This window comes from Pan paniscus, chromosome 16, assembly GCF_029289425.2.
Source record: "Pan paniscus chromosome 16, NHGRI_mPanPan1-v2.0_pri, whole genome shotgun sequence".
NCBI lineage: Eukaryota > Metazoa > Chordata > Mammalia > Primates > Hominidae > Pan > Pan paniscus.
Window position 1 is genome coordinate 41,236,103 of NC_073265.2, and position 25,676 is coordinate 41,261,778.

General features: G+C 44.6%; 1 protein-coding gene across 8 annotated transcripts in view; it reads left to right on the top strand.

Annotated features, from left to right (window-relative positions):
- Positions 1 to 25,676, top strand: part of MAPK6 (mitogen-activated protein kinase 6) — a 94,603-nt gene that overhangs the window by 27,536 nt on the left and 41,391 nt on the right. For 4 of the 8 annotated variants that reach the window (XM_055099071.1, XM_063596645.1, XM_008953171.4 and 1 more), the window contains one exon: positions 5,460 to 5,598. The gene's annotated coding sequence lies outside the window, so the exon portion shown is untranslated. Of the gene's footprint in view, positions 1 to 3,253; positions 3,369 to 5,459; positions 5,599 to 18,319; positions 20,530 to 20,798; positions 21,175 to 25,676 lie in introns of those variants that run through there. The other 4 variants (XM_055099074.1, XM_034938758.2, XR_010109919.1 and 1 more) reach the window with 4 other exon arrangements.

Below are 25,676 nucleotides of genomic sequence, written 5' to 3' on the forward strand. Positions count from 1 at the left end.
CCGCGGGAGTAGCTGGGACTACAGGCACCTGCCACCACGCCTGGCTAATTTTTTGTATTTTTAGTAGAGACGGGGTTTCACTGTGTTAGTCAGGATGGTCTTGATCTCCTGACCTCATGATCTGCCCGCCTCGGCCTCCTAAAGTGCTGGGATTACAGGCAGGAGCCACCGCGCCCGGCCTTTTTTTTGTTTTTTTAGATGGAGTCTCACTCTGTCGCCCAGGCTGGAGTGCAGTGGCACCAGGCACCACCTCGGCTCACTGCCACCTCCACCTCCCGGGTTCAAGCGATTCTCCTGCCTCAGCCTCCAGAGTAGCTGAGAATACAGGTGGGCTCCACCACGCCTGGCTAATTTTTTTTGTGTTTTTAGTAGAGACAGAGTTTCACCGTGTTGGCCGGGCTGGTCTTGAGCACCTGACCTCAAGTGGTCCACCTGCCCTCAGCCTCCCAAAGTGCTGGGATTATAGGTGTGAGCCACCGCGCCCAGCCTCCATTTTTAACATTATAACCATTTAAGTGGGTATAAAGTGGTATCTCATTGTAGGTTTGATTTACATTTCCTTAATGACCAATCATGGTGATCATCTTTTCATGCGCTTATTTTCCATTTGTATATCTTCTTTGGAGAAATGTCTATCAAATCCTTTGCCTATTGTAAAAATGAGTTATTTATTTTATTATTATTGAGTGAAGAGTTTTTTTTATATTCTGGCTAGTAGACTCTTATCAGATATATTATTTGCAAATATTTTCTCCCACACTTTGGGTTGTTTTTTAACTTTCCTTTTTTTAAGGTTTCCTTTTTATTTTAGTTTCCCTCTTTTTATTTATTTATGTATTTATTTTATTTTTGAGACAGGGTCTGGCTCTGTCATCCAGGCTGGAATGCAGTGGTGCGAACACAGCTCACTTCAACCTCCACCTCCTGGGCTTAAGCCAGCCTCCCGTCTCAGCCTCGTGAATAGCTGGGACTACAGGTGCATGCCACCATGTCTGGCTAATTTTTGTATTTTCTGTAGAGACAGGGTTTCACCATGTTGCCTAGGCTGGTTTTGAACTCCTGAGCTCAGGTAATCTGCCTGTCTTGGCCTCCTAAAGTGCTGGGATTACAGGCGTGAGCCACCATGCCTGACCTATATTTATGTATTGAGATGGGATCTCACCCTGTTGCCAGGCTGGAGTGCAGTGCTGCAATCACAGCTTACTGCAGCCCGGACTTCCCAGCTCAAGTGATCCTCCTGCTTTCACCTCCCCTGTAGCTGAGACCACAAGGGCGTGCCACCGTACCTGGCTAATTTTGTTTTTTTTTTTAAGAGATTGGGTCTCTCTGTGTTGCCCAGGGTTGTCTCAAGCTCTTGGGCTCAAGCTGTCCTCCTGCCTCAGCCTCCCAAAGTATTGGCACTACAGGCGTGAGCCACTGTACCTGGCCTCGTTTTCACTTTCTTGATGGGGTCTTCTGAAGCACAAAAGTTTTTCATTTATATGAAGTCCAAGTTACCTATTTTTCTTTGGTTGCCTGTGCTGTTGGTGTCGTGTCTAAGAACCCATTGCCTAATTTAAGTTTTCTTCTAGGAGTTTTGTAGTATTAGCTCTTGCATTGACCCATTTTGTGTTAAATTTTAGTGTACTATATGAGATAAGGTCCAATTTCATTTTTTTGCATGTGGCTATTCTTTTCTCATATAATTGTTCTGGCATTTTAAAAAACTTTTCAATAGCTGGGCACAGTGGTTCACGCCTGTAATCCCAGCACTTTGGGAGGCTGAGGCAGGCAGATCGCAACTTCAGGAGTTTGAGACCAGCCTGACCGATATGGTGAAACTCCGTCTCTACTGAAAATACAAAAATTAGCCGGGCATGGTGCCACACGCCTGTAGTCCCAGCCACTGGGGAGGCTGAGGAAGGGGAATCTCCCAGAAGGCGGAGGTTGCAGTGAGCCGAGATCACGCCACTGCACTCCAGCTTGGGCGACAGAGGGAGACTCCATTTCAAAAAAAAAAAAAAAATTCAATAGCTTTAGGGGTACAGTTGTTTTTTGGTTATATGGATGAATTGTGTAGTGGTGAAGTTTGGGCTTTTAGTGTACCTATCACACTAGTAGCATACATTGTCCCCAGTGGGTGATCTTTTATCCCTCACCCCCCTACCACCCTCCCTGTTTTGGCACTCTTGTTGAAAATCCATTGCCCATTGCTATGACTTGAATGTGTCTTCTCCAAAATTCAGGTGTTGCCAATGTGATAGCGTTAAGAGGTGGGGACTGTAAGAGGTGACTGAGGCTATGAGGGGGTCCTTTCTCGTGAATGGGGTTACGGCCCTTATGAAAAACATTTCATGCAGTGTTCAGCCTCTTGCCTTCCACTTTCTGTCATGTGAAGACATAGCATTCCTCCTCTCCAGAGGATGCAGCCCTCACCAAACAGCCAAACCTACCAGCACCTTAAGCTTGGACTTCTCAGCCTCCAGAACTGCAAGAAAAAAAGTTTCTGTTCTTTATAAATTACCCAGTCTCAAGTATTTTGTTATAGCACACAAGCAAATTAAGACACCCATAGATATACATGTTTATTTCTAGACTCTCAATTCTACTCTATTGGTCTGTATGTCTATCCTTTTGCTAGTACCACACTTTTCATTACCATAGTTTTGTAGTAAGTTTCGAAACTGGGAATTGAATGGTATACCTTTGTCCTTTTCCTTTCTTTTTTTTTTTTTTTTTTTCAGATGGAGTCCCACTCTGTCACCCAGTCTGGGGTGCAGTGGTACAATCTCAGCTCACTGCAACCTCCTCCTGCTGGGTTCAAGCGATTCTCCTGCCTCAGCCTCCTGAGTAGCTAGGACTACAGGCACGAGTCACCACAGCTGGCTAATTTTTGTATTTTTAGTAGAGACAGGGTTTCACCATGTTGGCCAGGCTGGTCTCAAACTCCTGGCCTTAAATGATCTGCCCACCTCAGCCTCCCAAAGTGGTGGGATTATAGGCGTGATCCGCCACTCCTGGCCACATGTAGCCCTTAATAGGGAAGAATGACTCAATTCTGTAGGCTCAGAGGGTCAAGAGGAATCTGGGAATTCAAGATTTGGGGGGGCATCAACCCAGATGTCCCTGTCCCATGTGTCAGAGTCTCACTCTTTCCCAACCAGAACCCTGACCTAATTTGGTTGGTAGTTTAATCTTCTTTGGAGTTTGGCTACACTGATGATTTAGTCTGGGTCTTGTCCTCAGCATTCTCTGCCTTCCCACCTTAGGTCACGAAAGTCTCTTTACATGCTACCAGAGACCCTCTGGCGAAAGCTTTCATTTGGCTCTAGTTGCCTGGTGTTTACTCTCTCGGCCTTTTGGTTTCTTTTCCTAGAGCTTCAACAGAGGTAAGCAATAACCACATAATCCCATTGTCCTTAGAATTACTATTTCTGCCATATATTGCTTGAGCTAATACATTCTCTTCCATTGGTATACAATCCCAGTTCACCACTAGTGAAAGTTTTAGTACCTGGCTGCCACCTTGTGCCAGGGGTTATCTGGGTTCCATCTATTACCAGTAACAGGTCCTCCCTACCAGCTAGGTGGATGAGTGACCCAGTTCCAAAACTCCATCTTATCTGTGCTTTCTCAGACCTCTCCTGGCTCTGACTGTGGTAGTTTGGGTTTTCCAGGAAGCAGATCCTGAGACGGACTTCAGTGTACAGGATATTTATTAGGGAGGGCCCTTGGGATCGACATCTGTGAATGGCAGGGAAAGGAAATAAGATTGGGCAGAGGGTGAAGTTGATCTGAGATGCAGGCTGATAGCCTCAGTTAACCCCACACAGGAATCTCTCCAGAGGAAATGGATCATCAGAGTTGTTCTGACAGGACAAAATAGCTAGGCCTTTTGTATTAGTGTTTTCACACTGCTGTAAAGAAATACCTGAGACTGGGTAATGTATAAAGAAAAGAGGTTTAACTGACTCAACAGTTCCGCATGGCTGGGGAGGCCTCAGGAGACTTACAATCATGGCGGAAGAGGAAGCAAGCACATCTTAGGTGGCAGCAGGTGAGACAGAGAGAGAGAGTGTATGTGAAGGAGGAACTGTCAAACACTTATAAAACCATCAGATCACCGGGCGCGGTGGCTCATACCTGTAATCCCAGCACTTTGGGAGGCTGAGGTGGGCAGATCACGAGGTCAGGAGTTCGAGACCAGCCTGACCAACATGGTGAAACCCCGTCTCTACTAAAAATATAATAATTAGCAGGGTATGGTGGTGCATGCCTGTAATCCCAGCTACTCAGGAGGCTGAGGCAGGAGAATTGCTTGAACTCAGGAGGCAGAGGTTGCAGTGAGCTGAGATTGCACCATTGCACTCCAGCCTGGGCAACAAGAGGGAAACTCCGTCTTAAAAAAAAAAAACAAAAAACAAACAAAAAAAACACGATCAGATCTCGTGAGAACTCATTCACTATCACGAGAACAGCATGGGGGAAACCCGCCTCCATCATCCAATCACCTCCCACCAGCTCCCTCCCTCGACACATGGTGATTATGGGGATTACAATTTGAGATGAGATTTGGGTGGGGACACAGAGCCAAACCATATCACCTTTCTACTTCTGCCTTGATCAGTCATCAGATTTGGGCAACCCAGAAAAGGCACATCTTCTTGGGCAAGGTAGCTCTCTGCACATGAGGCAAACCCGGAAGGAAATGGTAGCTGACAGCTGTGTTCTGAGCACAGTCCCCACAGCAGGGCAGCAAGTCTTTCCTTGGAGGGGGATCTGGTCAAAGCATCTCAACATCCACCACAGGTATCATGTCAGCAATTGACTCTCAAATTGTTCAGGTAAAAATTCATTATGCTATGTGCGCAACTTTTCTGTTAGTTTGAAAAACTTTAAAAATAAAATGCTTTTAAAACAAATGGACAGACTTACACAAATTAAATGTGACTGAAAAAATGTCAAGAGCCTCCTGTTGCTGATGCAAAGAAAGGAGCATGATGTTGAAGAGATGAAAATTCATTTGAATGAGTAAAATATGGATGGCCAGAAGAATTAGTGAGAGATAAGAGTGAAACAGTAAATTGAAGTTTCATCTTTGCTGATGCAATATAATTCCAAGACTTCAGAATAGGGCAAGAATGCAGAATGCTTATTGCCTCACATTTACACTGGCCTTTAATTTCACTTCACCTCTTCTGAGTAGGTGAAGTCTCTTCTAGACTACCTTTAGTAGCTCCTGTTCCCTATCTCCCTTTTCCTTTTGTTCCTTTCCTCCCCACGACCATCATGAAAATTGGTCTGTGGAGATGTGAGTCTTTACTAAGCGTCTCATACTGGGATGAAGATTATTTTTAGGATTAATCTGAGTCACAGAGGGAGGAGGGAAAGAACCATTTTAATCTTTTCCTTTTCACTCCTTCATAACCTGCTGTACAGCTAAATCATTTTACAAATACGTCTTTCCTCCTTTTCCCTAGGAATGCTTTGCCTTTTATCTTTCCTTTGGAAGCAGTATCCATAAGCCTTCATCAGAAGCTTCTAAAAGTGGAAGGAATTTTTCTTTGTTAGAAAGGACCACGGGCTAAATTAAAGGAGATTGCTATAAGCTGCTTTCATGTAAGTAGATCCATTTATTATTATAGCGGTTGTTGGGATCTGAGGGGTTATATAGTTGCCCCTGTTTCCCTTTCTCACTGGCTCTCTCAGCTACACCCATGTCTTAGTCTGTTTTGTGCTTTTTATAACAGAATACCTGAGATTGAATAATTTATAAAGGAAAAAAATTTATTTGGCTCACAGTTGTGGAGGCTGGGAAGTCTAAGAGGGGACAGTATCTAATGAGGTTCTTCTTGCTGCATCATCTCATGGTAGAATGCGGAAGGGCAAGAGTGATCTCAAGAGGGCAAGAACGATCTCCAGAGGGCAAGACATTGAACTTGAAGCTTCCAGCTTTATTATAATCAGCATTATTCAATTCATGAGAGTGGAGCCCCCATGACCTAAACACCTCCAATTAGGCCCCACCTCCCAACACTGCTGCATTGGGGATTAAGTTGCCAACATACGCTTTTTGGGGAACACGTTCAAACCATAGCAACCCCACTCTGGATTTTCCCTTCTGTCGCTCTGAGGCTGAGCGTGGAAGGCACTCCTGCTTTCTGTGGAGAGATGCAGGCAGAGACTGTGTTTGACCTTCTTCCTTTGCAGCAACATGCTTGAGCATGCCTCATGTTTCACTGCTGGACCACATTTCTTTGAGGGGTAAATAAGCATGTGAACGCTACACTTTAAAAAATATCTTTACCAATTTACACATTAAACACTGAGGAAACAAAGAAGAACAAACAAAACCCCCCAAATAAGTTACCCCAAAAGGTGGGAGAAAGTTCTATCTTGGATAAAATAGGCACTCAAAGGCTATCTGTTGAATGACTTGAATGAATGAAGAGAGATCTGGGCCAGGTGCGGTGGCTCATGCCTGTAATCCCAGCACTTTGGGAGGCTGAGGAGGGCAGATCACCTGAGGTCAGGAGTTCAAGACTATCCTGACCAACATGGCAAAACCCTGTCGCTACTAAAAAAGTACAAAACTTAGCCAGGCATGGTGGCGGGTGCCTGTAATCCCAGCTACTCAGGAGGCTGAGGCAGGAGAATTGCTTGAACTTGGGAGGTGGAGGTTGCAGTGAGCCAAGATCGCACCACTGCACTCCATCCTGGGCAACAAGAGTGACATTCCATCTCAAAAAAAAAAAAAAGAGAGAGAGATCTGGCTTAACTTAGGTGAATGATAGTTTAAACAGGCAAGCTTCTGGCTGAAGATACTAACAGCACCCCTTATTTAGAGTAGGTTAGCATTTTAGGGGTGCTTCCACACACATTATCTCATGTATTCCTTGGACAGACCCCACCCTTCGAGGGAGGGGAGGCAGGTGCTATTTATACCATTTTAAAGTTGAGATTAAATGACTTGCCTGGAATCAAACAACTAAGTGGCAGAACTGGGGCTTACACCTAGGTCTGCTGACTACCGTTGGTGCCAAGACATCAGAGAGATTCTTCTGGTTTCACAGTGGAGCCCCCAAGGATTACTGCTGGGGGACTTGTCTTACTTAAAACTGTGATAGACTGTGTGGAAGCAAGCCCATGTAGGAAATGGCCTTAAGCTCTCCAGAGTAGTAACTACCAAGCAGATGGATCTAAATTGAAAAGATAAGCCTCACACAGCTTATGTGAGTGGACAAAAATATGGCAAATGAGTTTCATTCTGTACTGAATTGGAATAATGCATTTAGTATTGTTAGTCTAAAGTCACTTAAAAGAAGATGAGTTTGGAGCTGTGCTTTATTCTAAGAAAGAGACCCATGAGTTATTGTTGACTGTTTCCTAAAGTCATATAACAATGTGCTGGGCCTGTTTGCTAAGAACGTGGAAAACAGAACTGAAAGCATTATTTTGTCTTACATTTGACAAAATGGTAATGAAGTTATACCTGGAATCATGCATTTAATTCTCCCTGGAAACCGTAAAAAAGAGTCTAGTATTTAATAGATATACCAGGTCATAAAAAGAGGTAACTAAAATGACCAAATAGATTTCCTAAGAAGAAAGTTGCTTTAAAAGTAGAATTAAATAAGGGGAAATTTGAAGGAAACCCCTATTCACCTTTCGTTTTCAACTAACTTTTTTTTTGAGAAACCACTACATTCAGACACTGTGCTCAACACTAGAGTTTACAATGACTAAAACACAGAAGTTCACAATCATTGTGTGAGAATATCAGCCGGGATGAATCATGAGTACAACTCAGCACAGCTATTCTTGTGTGCTTAGTGGATTGGCAGCTGGTCTAGGGTACAATCTCTTGAACTTGGTTGGTATGTGTTGGTTGCCAGGGGCCAATCAACCCTGGTAAACCTGCAATCAAGTTCTTCAAGCAGCAAATCTGAAGAACTGGACCCTTCATATCAACCAGAGCATAAAGTGAAGTTATGACTTATTAATAGCATCATTAACATTTAGTTGTTTACCTGGGTCTAACAAATACCATCCTTCTCTGTGGTCTCAGCACTTCTAAGCTAGGAAGGTACAGACAGTCCCTGCTTGTGACTGAGTTATGTTCCCAAAAGTTGATTTCTAACTTGGTTGTTTGAAACTGAAAATGTATTTTCCCCAGAGAATCAATGTTAGAAATACTGGTTCTGTTCTCAGGTCAACTCTTAGAAGGCCATTTAGCCCATATGCAGCTTGACTTTGAGACTATAGAACTGTGACCTACGACATTGTTTCTATGGGAAAATGTGCCCCAGAAGGAACAAGGTCTTCCTTCCTACCCCACTTCCTACCTCCCTGTGTAATGAAGCCTGTGTGTTTATTATAGGAAGTGCTGCTCCCAAGTGTGGGCGGCTGGGCTTTGCGGCAGCCTTGGACACTTACCCCCAAGGGCAGAGATATTCTCACTTCTCCTGCCCCAGCTCTGGCAGGGAGGGGAGTGGGAGCAGGTGGGGAGTCTGTCCCTGACCCACCTTCTTCAGGGCTATCTTCTGGGGGGTGGGGTTCTAGCAAGACTGGCTACATAATTTCTGGGGCCCTTTGGTTCAAAAGGCAGAAAAATAAAAATGCTGCTAAGCTAGTGAAGAAGACAACTTTTTTTCCTTCTGCTCTCTCTCTCTTGACTTGTTACAGTGTTTTAAATATGTGATTTAATGTTATTCTACGTAAGAAAAAAGAAAAATTTAAATTACTAGAATGAATGTTATAATTCATTTTTATACTGTGCAAAGCCAGTTTTAAATACAAATATAAGATCATTTAATTCCTGAGGCAGGAGGATTTGCTTGAGCCCAGGAGGCCAAGGCTGTAGTGAGCTGTGTTTGCACCAATGTACTCCAGCCTGGGCAATAGAGCTAGAGCTCTATCTCAAAAAAAAAAAAAAAAAAAAATTAATTCCTTTGTGGACTCACCAAAATGACATAATTTCTATTTTTTAGCTCTTACGTATATATATAGTTGGTTATTACCAGAATAGTATAAAAACTACACAAAACTACCTCAACTGTTATTTCACCTCTTTTTTTTTTTTTTGAGATGGAGTTTCACTCCGTCACCCAGGCTGGAGTGCAATGGTGTGATCTTGGCTCACTGCAACCTCCACCTCCCAGGTTTAAGTGATTCTCCTGCCTCAACCTCCAAAGTAGGTGGGATTACAGGCACCTGCCACCACGCCCGGCTAATTTTTGTATTTTCAGTAGAGACGCGGTTTCACCATTTTGGGCAAGCTGGTCTCGAACTCCTGACCTCAGGTGATCCACCCGCCTCAGCCTCCCAAAGTGCTGGGATTACAGGTGTGAGCCAATGTGCCCAGCCCTTATTTCACTTCCTGATGCACACACATTGTACTAACACTCCACCTTTGACTTACTGAGGAATAAGAAAGTACTGAAAGGCAAAGGAAATGTCCTCAGCACAAGCAGTCAGCTAACACAGGGAAGTGACACAAGAAAGAAAAGATATGATAGGGTACCGTGGTCTTTTATGTCTTAGAATGCCATTGCCTTCTTTCTGTTTGAAGTTCTGGTTCCAGTGGAAAACATGACTTCTCAGAACTATCAGGACCCCCACTTACTCAGCGGTAGACAAAACAGGCTTACCTTGTATTAATACTTATTTGCTTTGTCTTGCTGAATTCTGATGCACCGCGGGCTCACCAGAATCCTGTGCACATGGGTCATGGAGAACACTATACATGAACAGGGTGGCAAGAAATAGTGAACATACTTATTGCATCTATCTCCTCTGCTCACCTGCGTGCTCCACTGCCACATCTGACTTCACTACACAACACGAGTTCAAAGATAAAATCATCAGGAATGTCAAGATGGTCATAGCAGAGCATTAAACCAAGCATGGGGTCCTCTTGCACGCAGGGCCCTGTGTAATGCCCTGGTTGTGGGAGGGAATGGGATGGGCACTCATAGGTTTAGAGTGAGGCCGGGATGGGCAGATGAATCTTAGGCCTCTTGAGCCCCTGGCCGTTTTTCTTCCAGGACACCAGACCTAGGGGATTGCCAGAGGCAATGATGAATGCAGATAAAGACTCCAGAGGTGGTTATCAGTTTCTGGGGATGATGACATCTTCTGGGAAGGGAGTTCCAGTGGTAGTAATTATCAAGTGGTAAATGGGGGGTGAGAGGCAGGATTGTGGAAGGCAGACCTACTAAGCCTACCATATTATATACTAATTGATAAATGGAGCACTCAGAATGACCAGTGAAAGCAAATGTTGGGTACAGGTTTAATTAGAGGAAGTGATTACCTTCTTCCTCAAAGGACAGGATAGCTTGACTACTGAAGTGCAAAGGGGAGGAGCATGACCTTGTGAGTTGAAAGCTGCTTTGTCTCCACAACTCAAAATATTTATCATTCCCTGCACATGGGCTGACAAACATCAGGTCTATTCTTTCCTTTTATTTACTCTGGTCATGTGGCAGAGACCCAGGTTGTTCTCAAAATCTGAGACTAGTTATAGAAGGCTTTGTGGTCTCAAGAGGTTCAAGTTGGACACTGTCTCCAGAAATTAGGAGTATCTGTTCTCCTCAAGGTATTGGGCCTCTCAAGATAGAAGGAAGGACAGAATGCAAATAAGAAAACCTTTGGATTAAATTTCCCTGAAGCCAGAAAGTGTCACTCTCTCTATGCTTCTCTTAAAAAGTGTGTGTTGGGAGAGGCTGTAAGTTTTGTATTACTAGTTTAATTCTACCATTTCTACAAATTTGCCTTGCTTCCAGAAAATACTGACTTCCAAAGCAGATAAATTAGAGGGGCTCTTTGGATTATTTATTTGGTTTTATAAAATTATCCCAATAGATATTTCCCAGTACTTTTAAATGTTTAATTATATAACCATTATTTAAAAAGTAAATGTATAGTTTTTGTCTCAGAAATTGATTTTATTACAAGGAAAGCCAGGTTTTATCTAAAATATTTAGGCAATTTTTTTTTTCTTTTTTTGAGACAGAGTCTTGCTCTGTCGCCCAGGCTAGAGTGCAGTGGCGCGATCTTGGCTCACTGCAACCACTGCCTCCTGGGTTCAAGTGATTCTCCTGCTTCAGCCTCCCGAGTAGCTGGGATTACAGGTGCCCGCCACCATGCCCGGCTACTTTTTATATTTTTAGTAGAGACACGGTTTCACCATCTTGGCCAGGCTGGTCTCAAACTCCTGACCTTGTGATCCACCTGCCTCAGCCTCCCAAAGTGCTGGGATTACAGGCGTGAGTCACCGTGCCCAGCCTTAAGTAATTTCTTACAGCTTTTCAATGAAATCCCATTTGTCATAGTCTGAGAAAATGATAGAACGTTTGTAAAGTGTTTACCTGAAACGGGCTACTTGGTAGGAACTTGATAAATGATTGCTATTACCATTCTCCTGAAGGATAAGTTTTTTTGTTTGTTTTTTTGTTTTTTTTTGAGACAGAGTTTTGTTTTTGTTGCCCAGGCTGGAATGCAATGGCATGATCTTGGCTCACTGCAACCTCTGCCTCCTGGGTTCAAGCGATTCTCCTGCCTCAGCCTCTCGAGTAGCTGAGATTACAGGTGCCACCACACCCAGCTAATTTTTGTATTTTTAGTAGAGACAGGGTTTCTCCATGTTGGTCAGGCTGGTCTTGAACGCCTGACCTCAGCTGATCCACCCGACTCGGCCTTCCAAAGTGCTGGGATTACAGGCATGAGCCATTGCGCCCAGCCTTTTTTTTTTTTTTTTTTGAGACAGAGTTTCACTCTGTTGCCCAGGCTGGAGTGTAGTGGCACGATCTTGGCTCACTACAACCTCCATCTCTTGGGTTCACGCGATTCTCCTGCCTCAGCCTCCTGAGTAGCTGGGACTACAGGCACACATCACCAGGCCAGGCTAATTTTTGTATTTTTAGTAGAGATGGGATTTCACCATGTTGGCTAGGCTGGTCTCAAACTCCTGACCTCAAGTGATCCACTCACCTTGGCCTCCCAAAGTGCTGGGATTATGGGCGTGAGCCACCGCGCCTGGCGGAGGGGATACTCTTGTTGCCCCATCCAATTAAATGTGGGATCCTAGTTTTGTTTGCAGGTAGTCTTGCATTTCCAAAAATCATTCATGTGATCTGCCTCTCATCAAACTTTATGTACAGGTTTGATGGGTTTTGACTGAAAACATTCTCTCCATAATCTTTAACTATAGCCAGTCCTCATTATTCACAGATTCTGTTTGCAAATTTGCCTATTGCTGAAACTTATTTGTAACCTCGAAGTAGTCATAGCACCTTTGTAGTCACTTTTGAACATGCACAGTAACGAGACACTTGAGTCACCCTACTTGAACGTTGCCAGCTGAGGCCAAACAAGACAAGATTCTGCCTTCTTGTTTCAACTCTCGTACTGTAAACGAGTGTCCTTTCCATGGTCTATTTGGTGCCATGATTTTTTTGTTTTTAGAAACAGGATCTCTCTATGTTGCCCAGGCTGGACTCAAACTCCTGGGCTCAAGTAACCCTCCTGTCTCAGCCTCCTGAGTAGCTGGGACTATAGGCACATGCCACTGTGTCGAGCCATCACATGTTTTGCTTTCCGTTGGTGATTTTGCTGTTTAAAGTGGCCCCCAAATGTATTGCTGAAGTGCTGTATAGAGTTCCCAAGCACAGAAGGCTGTGAAGTGCCCTACGGAGAAAATACATGTTAGATAAGCTTTATTCAGGCATGAGTTACAGTGCTTTTGGCAGCGAGTTCAGTGCTAATGAATCAACAATAAGTATTTAAAAAGGTGTCTTGAAACAGAAATACACATGAAACAAGATTATATATTCACTGGCTGATGAGAATGTTGTGCCAGAGGTTTGCAGGAACCTAGCCTTGTATTTCCCCTAGGAGCAGGGTTCAGTTTTCACTAATTTACTGTTCATGATCACTTTACAGAACATAAGTACCACAAATAATGAGAATCCACTGTGAGAATGAACTGTACTTGGCAATGAATTTCTTCAGTGGAAGGCTGTTTTGTTTATTTACAAATCAAATTACAACGTGTTCTTCTATAAACCGTGTCTAGGAGAGCAGTCATTTTAAATTAAGAGTATAAACAGACACACAGAAGCTTCAAGTTGGAGACCATGGAAGTTATCAGCTGGCTGTAGGCCCCTCCTTTTCTCCGCAGTTCCTTTTAGACCCTCCTTGACAGGTGGCCATTGTTTTCTGATTGAATGCTTCCAGTGATGTAGCATTCACTTCACCAGGGAAGTCCTGTCCACTGTGGCTCAGTTCCAATATCCAAAACAGTCCTTTCTTATGCTGAGCCAATGCCTCTCGTAATAGCCCTCTCAGTGGTTTTAGATCTGAAATCCAGAGCAACCATTCTCTCCTCTGCACACAACAACCCTTTAGCAAATCTCTTCTGCAGGTTAATCAGACCCAATTCTCACATCTTTTCTTCAGAGAACATGATTTCCACACCCTGCCTGAATGTCTCCTAATGAATTACTCTAATTTGCTATGTGTGGTAGCTTTTGTAAATGTGGTGTCTGTATTTGAGCACATAAGTTGAGAAATCTTGAGCTGAATAGCATAGGTGTGGTACCCCCTGGGACTTGGACACTGTTTCCTATTCACACATTTTGTTCTATTTTGTTACTTTTTTTGGCATCTGCTCACACTGCATTTTACCCTTATTGTCACATTACCAGGTTAAGCCAAGTCTCCCAAATCCTGGTCCTTTTCAAATGATTTTTCTGAACAAAGATATTGTACTTTATTGCAGTCAAATGTCATCTTTTTAAAAAGATTCTTTGCAACCTATGGAAATGATTTTGAGTAATCATCCTGTAATCCATCACACTCTATGTTTTATAGCTCCCTTAAGTTTAATAAGTACCTTAACTCAAAACATTGATAAAAATATTACTCAGCCAGGCACGATGGCTTACACCTGTAATCCCAGCACTTTGGGAGGCCGAGGTGGGCGGATCACAAGGTCAGGAGTTCGAGACCAGCCTGGCCAATATGGTGAAACCTCGTCTTTACTAAAAATACAAAAATTAGCCGGGCGTGGTGGTGGGTGCCTGTAGTCCCAGCTACTCGGGAGGATGAGGCATGAGAATGCCTTGAACCCGGGAGGCGGAGGTTGCAGTGAGACAAGATTGTGCCACTATACTCCAGCCTGGGCGACAGAGTGAGACTCCGCCTGAAAAAAAAAAAAAAAAAAATATATATATATATATATATATATATATATATATTACACAAGACTAAAGAGGGGAAAATCTGTATTGCTTTTCTAGAGAACTCTCTCAAGATTCCCTGTCATGCACTCTTTGAATCAACCTTTCTCTGCTACAATCTAAACCCACATCACTCCATCTTTTCCACAAAGATGTCTTGCCTTCCTGAAATGATCAACCTCTTGGTTAAGTAATGTAATAATCCTATCAAGAAAGGAAGTGGTATTTCTTTGTAATGACTCACTTGAAGAGAAGTCATGATGACCTCTTACATTTTCCCTAACATACTGTCTTTAATGATTTATATCAGACATTTTCCAGGGTTTACCATCAAATGTAGTAGTTTGTATTGCTAAACTCTATTTTCCAGCCATTTTTAAAATCAAGGTATTTGGTAGTTTGTCTTCATAGGGTAACTTAACTGGAAAAAGATAAAACAAGAAGCCTAAAGAGGGAACTTAAAGAGGTAATGTGGGAGCAACTGGGTGACTTAAGACACATCTCTCACTCATCTAAGCATTCACCAAGTCCACTTTACCCAATAATCTTTCTTGTATTATCATCTCCTTCCTCACCTAGTAAAGGTACAATAACCATCTAAATATATTCTGTCTTTCTCATGAGATACAGTTTGGTTTGGCTTCTCTGTTACTTGCAACAGAAAAAATTTTTACTTACATAGGAAGGGGAGGCTCCTTAGAGGACGTGGGAGTATTGTTACCAGAAGACCGTACATTGGATACAGGGCAGAAAAAACAATGGATTCTTCTACCTGCTCCAGGTCTCCAATCTCTTGCTCAATCTACCCTTCCTATTAATGCCAGTGTTATATTCTAAAATACTAGTTGTATCCTTTACGTTCCTCTCCTACTCTCTTTAGTGTAAAATCCAAAAGTTTTGGCCTTGTAATCAAGGCCTTCTCAATCTGGTGCTAACTTGTCTTCATTCTCCCAGGCCTAACAGACTTCTCCCATTTTCCAAAGTGTGCCCTGCATGCTCATGTCTTTGTACATTCTTTCATCTGGGATTTTTTTTTTTTTTCCAGATACTACCCGATGGAATCAAGCCCAGCTCAAATACTCTCTCTCCCTGATGTCCCCGGTTCTTATCAATTGTTCCTTCCATTATAGTCCAACAACAGCAAATAATTTGCATCTCTGCTCAGGAAGCACTCATCTATCTCTCGCTGTACTTATTTTTTCTCTCCTGCATTCCTCTACTATGGCAGTGACTTTCAAACTTTTAGCAATAGCATAGCTCACAACAATAATTAGCAATAAATAGAAATACATTTTACATTATGACCCAATAGACACATTCATATAAACTATATATTTCATCAATTTTAAGTATTTCCTCCATTTTAATGCCTGAAATCAGGATTTAGCCCAGGTGCGGTGGCTCATCCCTGTAATCCCAGCACTTTGGGAGGCCTGAGGCAGGAGGATCACTTGAGCTTAGGAGTTGGAGACCAGCCTGGGCAACATAGTGAGACCTCATCTTTACAAAAAATAATTAGCCAGGTGTGGTGGTGCATGCCTGTAGTCCCAGCTACTCAGGGACCTGAGGCAAGAAGATTGCTTGAGCCCGAGAGATTGAGGCTACAGTGAGCCATGATCCCACCACTGCACTCCAGCCTGGGCAACAAAGTGAGATTTTCTAAAAAAAAAAAAAAAAAAAAAGGATGTAGCAATGAGGTATTTTGATAGAGTTTTCACTTTCTTAATAGTACATAAAATAATGGCATGTTTCATAATGAATGACATTTTTAGATCTGTTGAAATATGTTACGTAACCAAGACAAAAGTTGCACAAAACAATGTTTGCCCTTTCTTTTGGGCAATGCTCTCTTATTTAGTTTTTTGCTCTATTAAGACAAAATGCAAATTGTAATCCACTAAAACGATTTCACTACTCACTAACGGATCATAATCTGCAGTTTGAAAAAATGCTGAGAATTGAAACTTTTTTTGTTTTGTTGAGATGGAGTTTCACTCTTGTTGCCCAGGCTGGAGTGCAATGGTGTGATCTTGGCTCACTGCAACCTCCGCCTCCCGGGTTCAAGCAATTCTCCTGCCTCAGCCTCCTGAGTAGCTGGGATTACAGGCATGCACCACCAGGCCCGGCTAATTTTTGTATTTTTAGTAGAGATGGGGTTTCACCACGTTGGTCAGGCTGGTCTCAAACTCCTAACCTCACGTGATCCACCCGCCTCAGCTTCCCAAAGTGCTGGGATTACAGGTATGAGCCACCGCACCCAGCCTACACCTGACTAATTTTTGTATTTTTAGTAGAGACGGGGTTTCACCATGTTGGTCAGGCTGGTCCTGAACTACTGACCTCAGGTGATCCACCTGCCTCGGCCTCCCAGAGTGCTGGGATTACAGGCCTGAGCCACCGCACCTGGCCAAGCATTGAAATTTTTATAGCCACAGAATGGGATTTTTTTTTTTTTTTTTTTTTTTTTTTTTGAGAGGGAGTCTCGCTCTGTCACCCAGACTGGAGTGCAGTGGCGTGATCTCGGCTCACTGCAGCCTCCGCCTCCCGGGTTCAAGCAATTCTCCTGCCTCAACCTCCTAAGTAGCTGGGTGGCGCACGCCACCACGACCGGCTAATTTTTTTTGTATTTTTTAGTAGAGATGGGGTTTTACCCTGTTGGTCAGGTGATCCACCCACCTCAGCCTCCCAAAGTGCTGGGATTACAGGTGAGCCCGCGCCCAGCCCAGAATGGGATTAAGAACTGAAACTGGGCTGGGCGTGGTGGCTCACACCTGTAATCCCAGCACTTTGGGAGGCTGAGGTGGGCAGATCACTTGAGGTCAGGAGTTCAAGACCAGCCTGACCAACATGGTGAAACCCCCTCTCTACTAAAAATGCAAAAATTAGTTGGGCGTGGTGGCGCGCGCCTGTAATCCCAGCTACTGGAAGGCTGAGACAGGAGAATACCTTGAACCTGGGAGGCAGAGCTTGCAGTGAGCCGAGATCCTGCCACTGCTCTCCAGCCTGGGCCACAGAGCCAAACTCCATCACGTGCGCGCGCGCGCACACACACACACACACACACACACACACAAACTAAAACTGGCCGGGCATGGTGGCTCACTCCTGTAATCCCAGCACTTTGGGAGGCCAAGGCGGGTGGTCAGGAGTTTGAGACCAGCCTGCCCAACATGGTGAAACCCCGTCTCTACTAAAAATACTAAAATTAGCTGGGCATGTGGTGCACACCTGTAATCCCAGCTACCCAGGAGGCTGACACAGGAGAATTGCTTGAACCCAGGAGGCGGAGGTTGCAGTGAGCCAAGATCGTGCCACTACACTCCAGCCTGGATGACAAGAGCGAAACTCCATCTCAAAAAAAGAAAAAAAAAAAACCAACTACATTGACGTGACTTTACAATTCAACTATCTGCAATAAATATAACTTGAATTCCAAGAAACTCTTGCCTAAAAAGGTGGAGTTGCAAATAACTTGATTGTGGTTTCAGGAACTTCCTAAAATCCATTTATCTCATTAAGTTACTCACAGACTTTGCCTTCGTCAGGGTAAACAGCCCTCTGTTCTACTGAGTTTAACAACTATTTATCCCTTTAGGCTCTCTTCAAAACTCTCCCCCTCCTCTGCCCACCCACCTTAAACTATTATAACACAAATTTGTCCCAAACCCAATCAGGACCCCTCACTGAAAAACCAGTCTTAAACCAGATCCCTGGGCCAGGTGTGGTGGCTCATGCCTGTAATCCCAGCACTTTCGGAGGGCAAGGCTGGTGGATCACCAGGTCAGGAGATCGAGACCATCCTGGTCAACATGGTAAAACCTCGTCTCTACTACAAATACAAAAATCAGCTGGGTGTGCTGGCGCGCGCCTGTAGTCCCAGCTACTCGGGAGGCTGAGGCGGGGGAATCGCTTGAGCAGAGGTTGCAGTGAGCCGAGATTGCACCACTGCACTTCAGCCTGGCGACAGACCGAGACTCTGTCTCAAAACAAACAAACAAACAAAAACCAGATCCCCCAAATCTTGTAATTATTCCATCCTTGACCTCCCCTTTGTCTCACGTGTCCGTGTGAAGAGACCACCAAACAGGCTTTGTGTGAAAAACAAGGCTGTTTATTTCACCTGGGTGCAGGCGGGCTGAGTCTGAAAAAGGAGTCAGCAAAGGGTGGTGGATTATCATTAGTCCTTACAGGTTTTGGGATAGGCAGTGGAGTTAAGAGCAATGGTTTGGGGGCAGGGGGCGGATCTCATAAAGTACATTCTCAAGGGTGGGGAGAATTACAAGGAATCTTCTTAAGGATGGGGGAGATTATAAAGAACCTTCCTAAGGGTGGGGGAGATTACAAAGTACATTGATCAGTTAGGTTGGGGCAGAAATAAATCACAATGGTGGAATGTCATCAGTTAAGGCTATTTTCATTTTTTTTGTGGATCTTCAGTTGCTTCAGGTCATCTGGATGTATATGTGCAGGTCACTGGGGATATGATGGCTTAGCTTGGGCTCAGAGGCCTGACACCCTTTTGAAATGCTACAAAGATTCTGTCAATTTAGTGGTCTCCCTTACTATTGTAAGCCAACTTTGCATTATCCACAGGAAGTCAGGAGTGACACTGGATTAAATGCTCCTTGAGGGAAGGCACAGTGCTTGGTATTTATTCTCCCACCTTCTCTGGGTGATCAAACATTGATGGAAGAGGAAGGTAAACGAGTTCTCAAACAGTGAGAGGAAAAATGTCCTGAGGATCAGAGGAGAGCCTAGAGCAGAGGCAGTGGGGCTGAAGGTACGAGCTCTCGTTGCAGAAGCTGGAAATTCTGCGGTTGGAACAAGTCTCCCCTTTCTCTTGGTTTTATTCACTCATTACCTCTTCTTCACACCTGGTACTCAGCTGACGTTGTTTTAAATATTAAAAAATATAAAGCATTCAAGCTCACCCCAACCACTTAACTTCATTACTCTGTGATTTTTTTTTTTTTTTGAGACAGAGTTTCGCCCTTTCGCCCAGGCTGGAGTGTCCTGGCGCGATCTCGGCTCACTGCAACCCCCCGCGGGGTTCAAGCTATTCTCCTGCCTCAGCCTCCCGAGTAGCTGGGATTACAGGTGTGAGCCACCACACCCGGCTACTTTTTGTATTTTTAGTGGAGACGGGGCTTTCACCATGTTGGCCATGCTGGTCTCGAACTCCTGGCCTCAGGTGATCTGCCCGTCTCGGCCTCCCGAAGTGCTAGGATTACAGGCGTGAACCACCACGCCTGGCCCTTTGTGATCTTTTTGAAGTGGTCTTTGCCTCTTTCTTGAAGATGCCCATAATAATGACTAGAAGGGCTATTCTATGTCTGGTTCTCATCAAGATGGTGATGAAGTCATTGAAAAAATATGCTGACCTGCGTCTCTAATTTCATAAATACTTAAATTTCACATAAACACTGAAAAGGCTCCTTGGACTCAATAAGCCATGATAAGTAATGTAAGTTTGCTTTTAGCCAAGAAGTGGGCCCAAGAAGGCACCCATCCACCTTTCTACGTTTCATAGTGCATCCCTTCCCAAATTCAAATTGTCCTATCCCAGTTCCTGCAACAAGCCAGGTACTCTGGCCTCCCAGTCTTTGCTCACAGAAACACCCTCCCCACCTCCTGGTTATATCCGCTCCTCCGGGATCCAGCTGAAAGGCCACCTTGGCGACCACTCCTGAAAGCCTTCCTCCATACTCTGGCAGAATGAATGACCTTAGTACTTGGCCTCTAACGCGTCTGTCTTGTGCTCGGGCTGTCGCCTTCCAGCCAATCCATCTTAAGGTCCACTCTTCCTGGAGACTGAGGCCTCTTCCTCTCGGATTGCCCAGTGCCTTGCACGTAGTAGGTGCTTAGTAAATGCTGGCACTGGGTTTGGTCACTTTGTTCCCTTAATGCCAGGGCAGGTAGTAGAGCAAACGGCCCCAGCTGTCTTCCTCCCTGCCCGCCCGCAGGCAAAGCCCCCAGGAGACGCCGGACGAGCCGCGTGCCTTTCCCACCGCCTCCGCGGCGCGCGCAGCCCGGTCACGGGCGCTGGAAATTCCGGCGCGTGCGGGCGCGCTGGGCAGGGCGGGGGCGGGAGAACCCGTGGAGTGAGCCTGTGACGCGAGGGGGCGTGGCACTGCGAAACCCCGCCCCCTCTTCCTCGCCCTCTCTCGCGGGTCGGGGTTACATGGCGGCGACTGCGGCAAAGCGAGAGCCTCGGAGACGCCGCTGCCGCCAGCACAGCCGGAGACCTGAGCCGACACTGGGGGCAGTCCGCGAGCCCCGCACTCTCTCGATGAGTCGGAGAAGTCCGGTGAGTGTGTGTGTGTACGTGTGGGGGGTGCGCCGGCGGGGCGGCTCGGGAGGGCGCCGCGGCGGGCCCGGCGGCGGCGGCGGCGGCGACGGCGGAGCCGGCTCCCTCCATTGTGTGTGACCCTCCGGCGGCTGCCGCTCAACAAAGGCGTTTTTGTTCGGTCTGCCGCCCGCCCCCTGCTCGCCCGCCTGCCCGCCCGCTCGGGCCTGGCCGGCGCGTCCCCGCGCGGGCCGGCGGGCGGCGGGCTGGGGTCCCCGCGTGGGGCCGGCGAGGCGGCCAGCGCGCCCCTCCCACCCGGCACGCCCCTCGCCGGTCGCCCTGCCGGGCCGCGCCCGCTCCCTGGCCCCGCACGCCTGCTGCCGCCCCGTCGCCTGCGCCTGGCTCCGCGGGTTCGAAACCCAGCCGGACCCGAGGGCGGGCGAGCGAGGGGCGGCGGCCCGGGGAACATGAGGTGGCGTGGAGTCTCGCCTTACTGGCACGCTGCCTTTCGAAATGCTCCCGCGTCTCCTCCCCCATCCCACCCGGTGACTCGGCCTCAGCTGACTCCGGCCGGGCAAAGTCTCCAGTGGCGTAGCGCGCAGCGCTCACCCGGCTCGTCTCAGAGCCCTGAAGTCCGCCCAAGTTTTGAGTCTAGCCATGAATGAGGTACTGAAAACTCGGAGACGAAATTCCTAATTTCCTCCCTCGGCCCTATAGTCTTTCCTTAGCTTCTTTCGGGACCATAAGTGGTGGTCTGTAAAAGTGCCCAAATGAAAGCTTGTTTTGTCGGTTCACCAAAAAGGGCCTTGTCACTTTGCTGTGCATTTTAGTCCGCCTCGTGAGTTGTGTCGAAAAGTAAAGGTGTTTTGGCATCCTTTTGTTTCTTGGCGAGTATAGGACCCAACCGGTTTAGGTGTTAGGGGGATCTCTGTGCAGCGGGAGCTTCTTGATTCCTTTCCTGTTTTATTTTTTCTTTTGCTTGTTCATTGGAAAAGGTCCAGTGAAAGGAACTGGTGAGTTGGAATTAGAAGCCTACTTGTATTAACGGCAGAATTCGTGTTCATTGCTAAAGATGCAGTCTCAGTAATGCCTTTTTTTTTTTAACGGATACAGATGATTTGTCAAGGGGAAAAATTAACACGTCATACAATGAAGAGCAAGCAGCTTCAGAGTAATTTTCTGGTGGCTGATTCTTCTAGCCTGTCTCTTACAGTTCCAATTGGACATGTCCTCTCTTTAACGCTGGAAAACTGAGGTGGAAAGAATGATCTAACCAGAAGAATGTAGGGTCCAAACAGGGCCTGGCCCTGAAATCAGGAATTTCTTCATAGAAATATCAGATTTTAATGTTTAAAAAATAATTTTGAATTGGGTGAAAGGAACTTTGTCTTTAGATAGTAGTTGTTCAAACATGTTGATGAAGTGTTTGCTGTGTGCCAGGGATTGTAAGGTCTTTTCACATATGTTACATCATTTATTAAGAATTGCCTTGTTAAGCTTGTAAAATTATTCATTGATGTCCTGAATTCAGTAATTGCAGTTAATCTAGAAAATATGCCAGATTTGAGCAGAACATATTTGATCACCTAGGTATTACTGTTGAGAAGAAAACACTGGAAAATGGAGAATATTTTAGAAAAAACTTCGTATATGAGGATATTCTGGAATTCAGTTATTTGCAAAAGAGAATTAGAAGTAGTCGTTGGCTACTTTCTGTTATTAAACAATCCAGAGAAGAGTGATTTGAAGTCAGTTAATTTTGTAATAAAAAAATGCACACATTCTAAAGACAAATGTTAGCACTAAAAGTGTTGCAGTGCTTTACATAAATTCATTTAAAGCATCGTGAGAATCATAACTGACAAAATAGTAAGGTTTGCTGACTCAGGGTACTTTGCTGAAGGGGATGGGGTCGGGTAGGAGGAAGCTTACAAGTGCTGCTGCAAGTTTTGAGTTGGATGATGACTCATGCTGCCCACGGACTGCTACGTGGCTTTTTTTTTTTTTTTTTTTAAATACACTGTATTTTGTTCTAAATGATAGGCTAAAATGTTCCTGTCCACATTGAAATTCTCTCTCATTTTTTCTGAAGAGGAACAGCAGTTTCTCTAAAAAAGTAATGGCTTCTTAAATTGCATTTTAAAAGAATATCATATACCCTACAGGTGGAATTGTGTAACATTTGCTGAGAGGAAAGGTAAAACCAATTGCTGGTCAGGTGCTGAAATTAAATGTTTGATACTAGCAGTTTTTTGGCTACTGCTGAGAGAGATTTGTTACAGGTTATTTATAAAGGACAGATAGTACTTTTATGGTGTCGGTAGAAATTGACCTTATGTTTTTATTGGTTATGTGAAAGTTATCTTTAATATTTAATCAGATATGGCTCTGAATATGAAAGTTTCACTCAGAATTATTAAAACATGATTATATATTGTGCTTTGTGATTTATGTGAATTTTCTGTTTTAATAAAGACAATTTGAAATAGGTATTAGTCACTATTTTTCATGGTTTTTTTTTAAAGATAAGCTGAATGTACAGTTCTAAGTTGAAACTTGGTAATAAGATAAATCTTTTGACTGATTTTAAAACAGCCAACGTTTAGCAAGGTGGCTTAAAATAAGATTGAGAGGGGGAAAAAGATTGAGAATGGCAGTTTAAGAGTGGGGCTGGGTGCGTTGGCTCACACCTGTAATCCCGGCACTTTGGGAGCCTGAGGTGGAAGGATCGCTTGAGGCCAGGAGTTCAAGACCAGTCTGGGCAACATAACGAGACCCTGTCTCAATTTTTTAAAAAAAAGAAAAAAAATTTCCCACCCCATCCTCTGGTTTTTCTGTGTATACTGTTTATTTTTCCAAAGGGATTTGAGGAGTTTGTGGACAGTAAAGTGTTTGTTGTTTTTGTGAGACAGGGTCTTGCTCTGTCACCCTGGCTGGAGTGCAGTGGTGCGATCACTGTTCACTGCAACCTCTACTTCCCGGGCTCAGGTGATCTTCCTGCCTCAGCCTCCGGAGGAGCTGGGACTACAGCTGTGTGCGACCATGCCTGGCTAGTTTTTCGTATTTTTTGTAGAGATGAATGTTCACAATGTTGCCCAGGCTGTTCTTGAACTCCTGGGCTCAAGCAATCTGCCTGCCTCAGCCTTCCAAAGTGTTGGGATTACAGGTGTGAGCCCCTGCTCCCAGCCCATAAAATGTATTGTTAATGTGAATTAAATTTTTGGAACTATTTTGGAAGAGTATTGCATGATTTATACCTAGAGGTTTTTTTTTACAAAGTTTAATTCAAACTTAAAAAAAATTTCCTACTAGAGGAAACATAAAAATACAAATATAAAAGTATTGAAAATTTTCAGAGCATCACATTACTTAGAGGTTTAACGTATTTTCGGCATTGTTTTCAAATATAGGTAATTAGCTGTAGTGCATAATTCAGAGTTTAAAAACAAACTGAGGCCGGGGGCAGTGGCTAACGCTTGTAATCCCAGCACTTTGGGAGGCTGAGGAGGCAGATCACGAGGTCAGGAAATCGAGACCATCCTGGCCAACATGGTGAAACCCCGTCTCTAATAAAATACAAAAATTAGCTGGGTGTGGTGGCACCCACCTGTAATCCCAGCTACTCAGGAGGCTGAGGCAGGAGAATCGCTTGAACCCGGGAGGCAGAGGTTGCAGTGAGCCGAGATTGTGCCAGTGCACTCCAGCCTGGGTGACAGAGCGAGACTCCGTCTCAAAAAAAAAAAAAAAAAAAAAAAACCGAAAAACAAACAAACAAAATAACTGGATATCTTAGCCTGCTTCCTGTCTCCAAGGTACTGCTTTATGAAATGCTGAGCCTTCTCACCACTGCTATCCAGTTCCTTGTTACATTTGAACCTTGCGTTACTCTAGGTCCCCTGTTAAAATGGAAAGAAGATGCCTCAGAAGTAAATTATGTGTGGCATTGTTGGCTGCCTTCATTAGTTCCTTCAGCCTGTTTTGTGGGCTGTTACATTACACTACAACCTGCCTGTGGTGTGGGAATTTTGCTCATTTTTATTGCTGAGAGCCTTGACTGAGACTTCACAAAAACAACTCCAATGTTACTGTAGTTAATGGCATTTTCCAGGGGTTGCTTTCATGTGAAGCTGATGCTTTTAAGGTGACAGTGATTTGGGCCTAGTCCAGCATTGATTGGTTTTTTCACCTCCATGAACTGCGTATTTGGAAAATACTGTGTGGCTCTCTAATAGAGTTTTTTTGTTTGTTTGTTTTTTGTTTTTGAGACGCTGTCTCCCTCTGTTGCCAGGCTGGAGCGCAGTCGCGCCATCTCGGCTCACTGCAACCTCCGCCTCCCAGGTTCAAGCGATTCTTCAGCTTCAGCCTCCCGAGTAGCTGGGACTACAGGTGCGCACCACCATGACCAGCTAATTTTTGTATTTTTTTTAGTAGAGACAGGGTTTCATTATGTTGGCCAGGATGGTCTCATCTCCTGACCTTGTGATCCGCCTGCCTGGGCCTCCCAAAGTGCTGGGATTACGGGCATGAGCCCCCGCGCCCAGCCAATAGAGTTCTAAAAGTTTTGTCTTTTATACATGTCAGTCTTCTAAGTCCATTTCTAAAAAATTGTTCAGAGATTGAATGTTTGTATAGCAAATACAATTTCCCATTGATTTTCGTTAAATTTGTTTTTTTTTCACAGAAAAAAAAGGTATCATAAAACTTGTTTTTTAGAATCCTAGCATTTACCTCAGAAAAGTCTGCCTCTGCAGAAAGTGCAAATCTGTATGCATTTAATTCTGTACAATCATAAAACTTTAAAATATTAGTGTTTTGGAGGGGTCATGGGCATTATCTTGCTTCATTCATGTACATCGTTTGACAGCTAAGGAAACCAAGGCCTGAAGAGATCTAAGATCTTGGTACTGAAAGTGTGATTTCTGGACCAACAGTATTAGCATCACCTGGGAACTTGATAGACGTTAGAATCTTGACTTCATCTCAGTCCTACGGTCCTACTGAATTAGAATCTTAGAATCTACTTTTTCTTTTTCTTTTTTCTTTTTCTTTTTTTTTGGAGACGGAGTCTCACTCTGTCACCCAGGCTAGAGTGCAGTGGCACGATCTCGGCTCACTGCAAGCTCCGCCTCCTGGGTTCACGCCATTCTCTTGCCTCAGCCTCCTGAGTA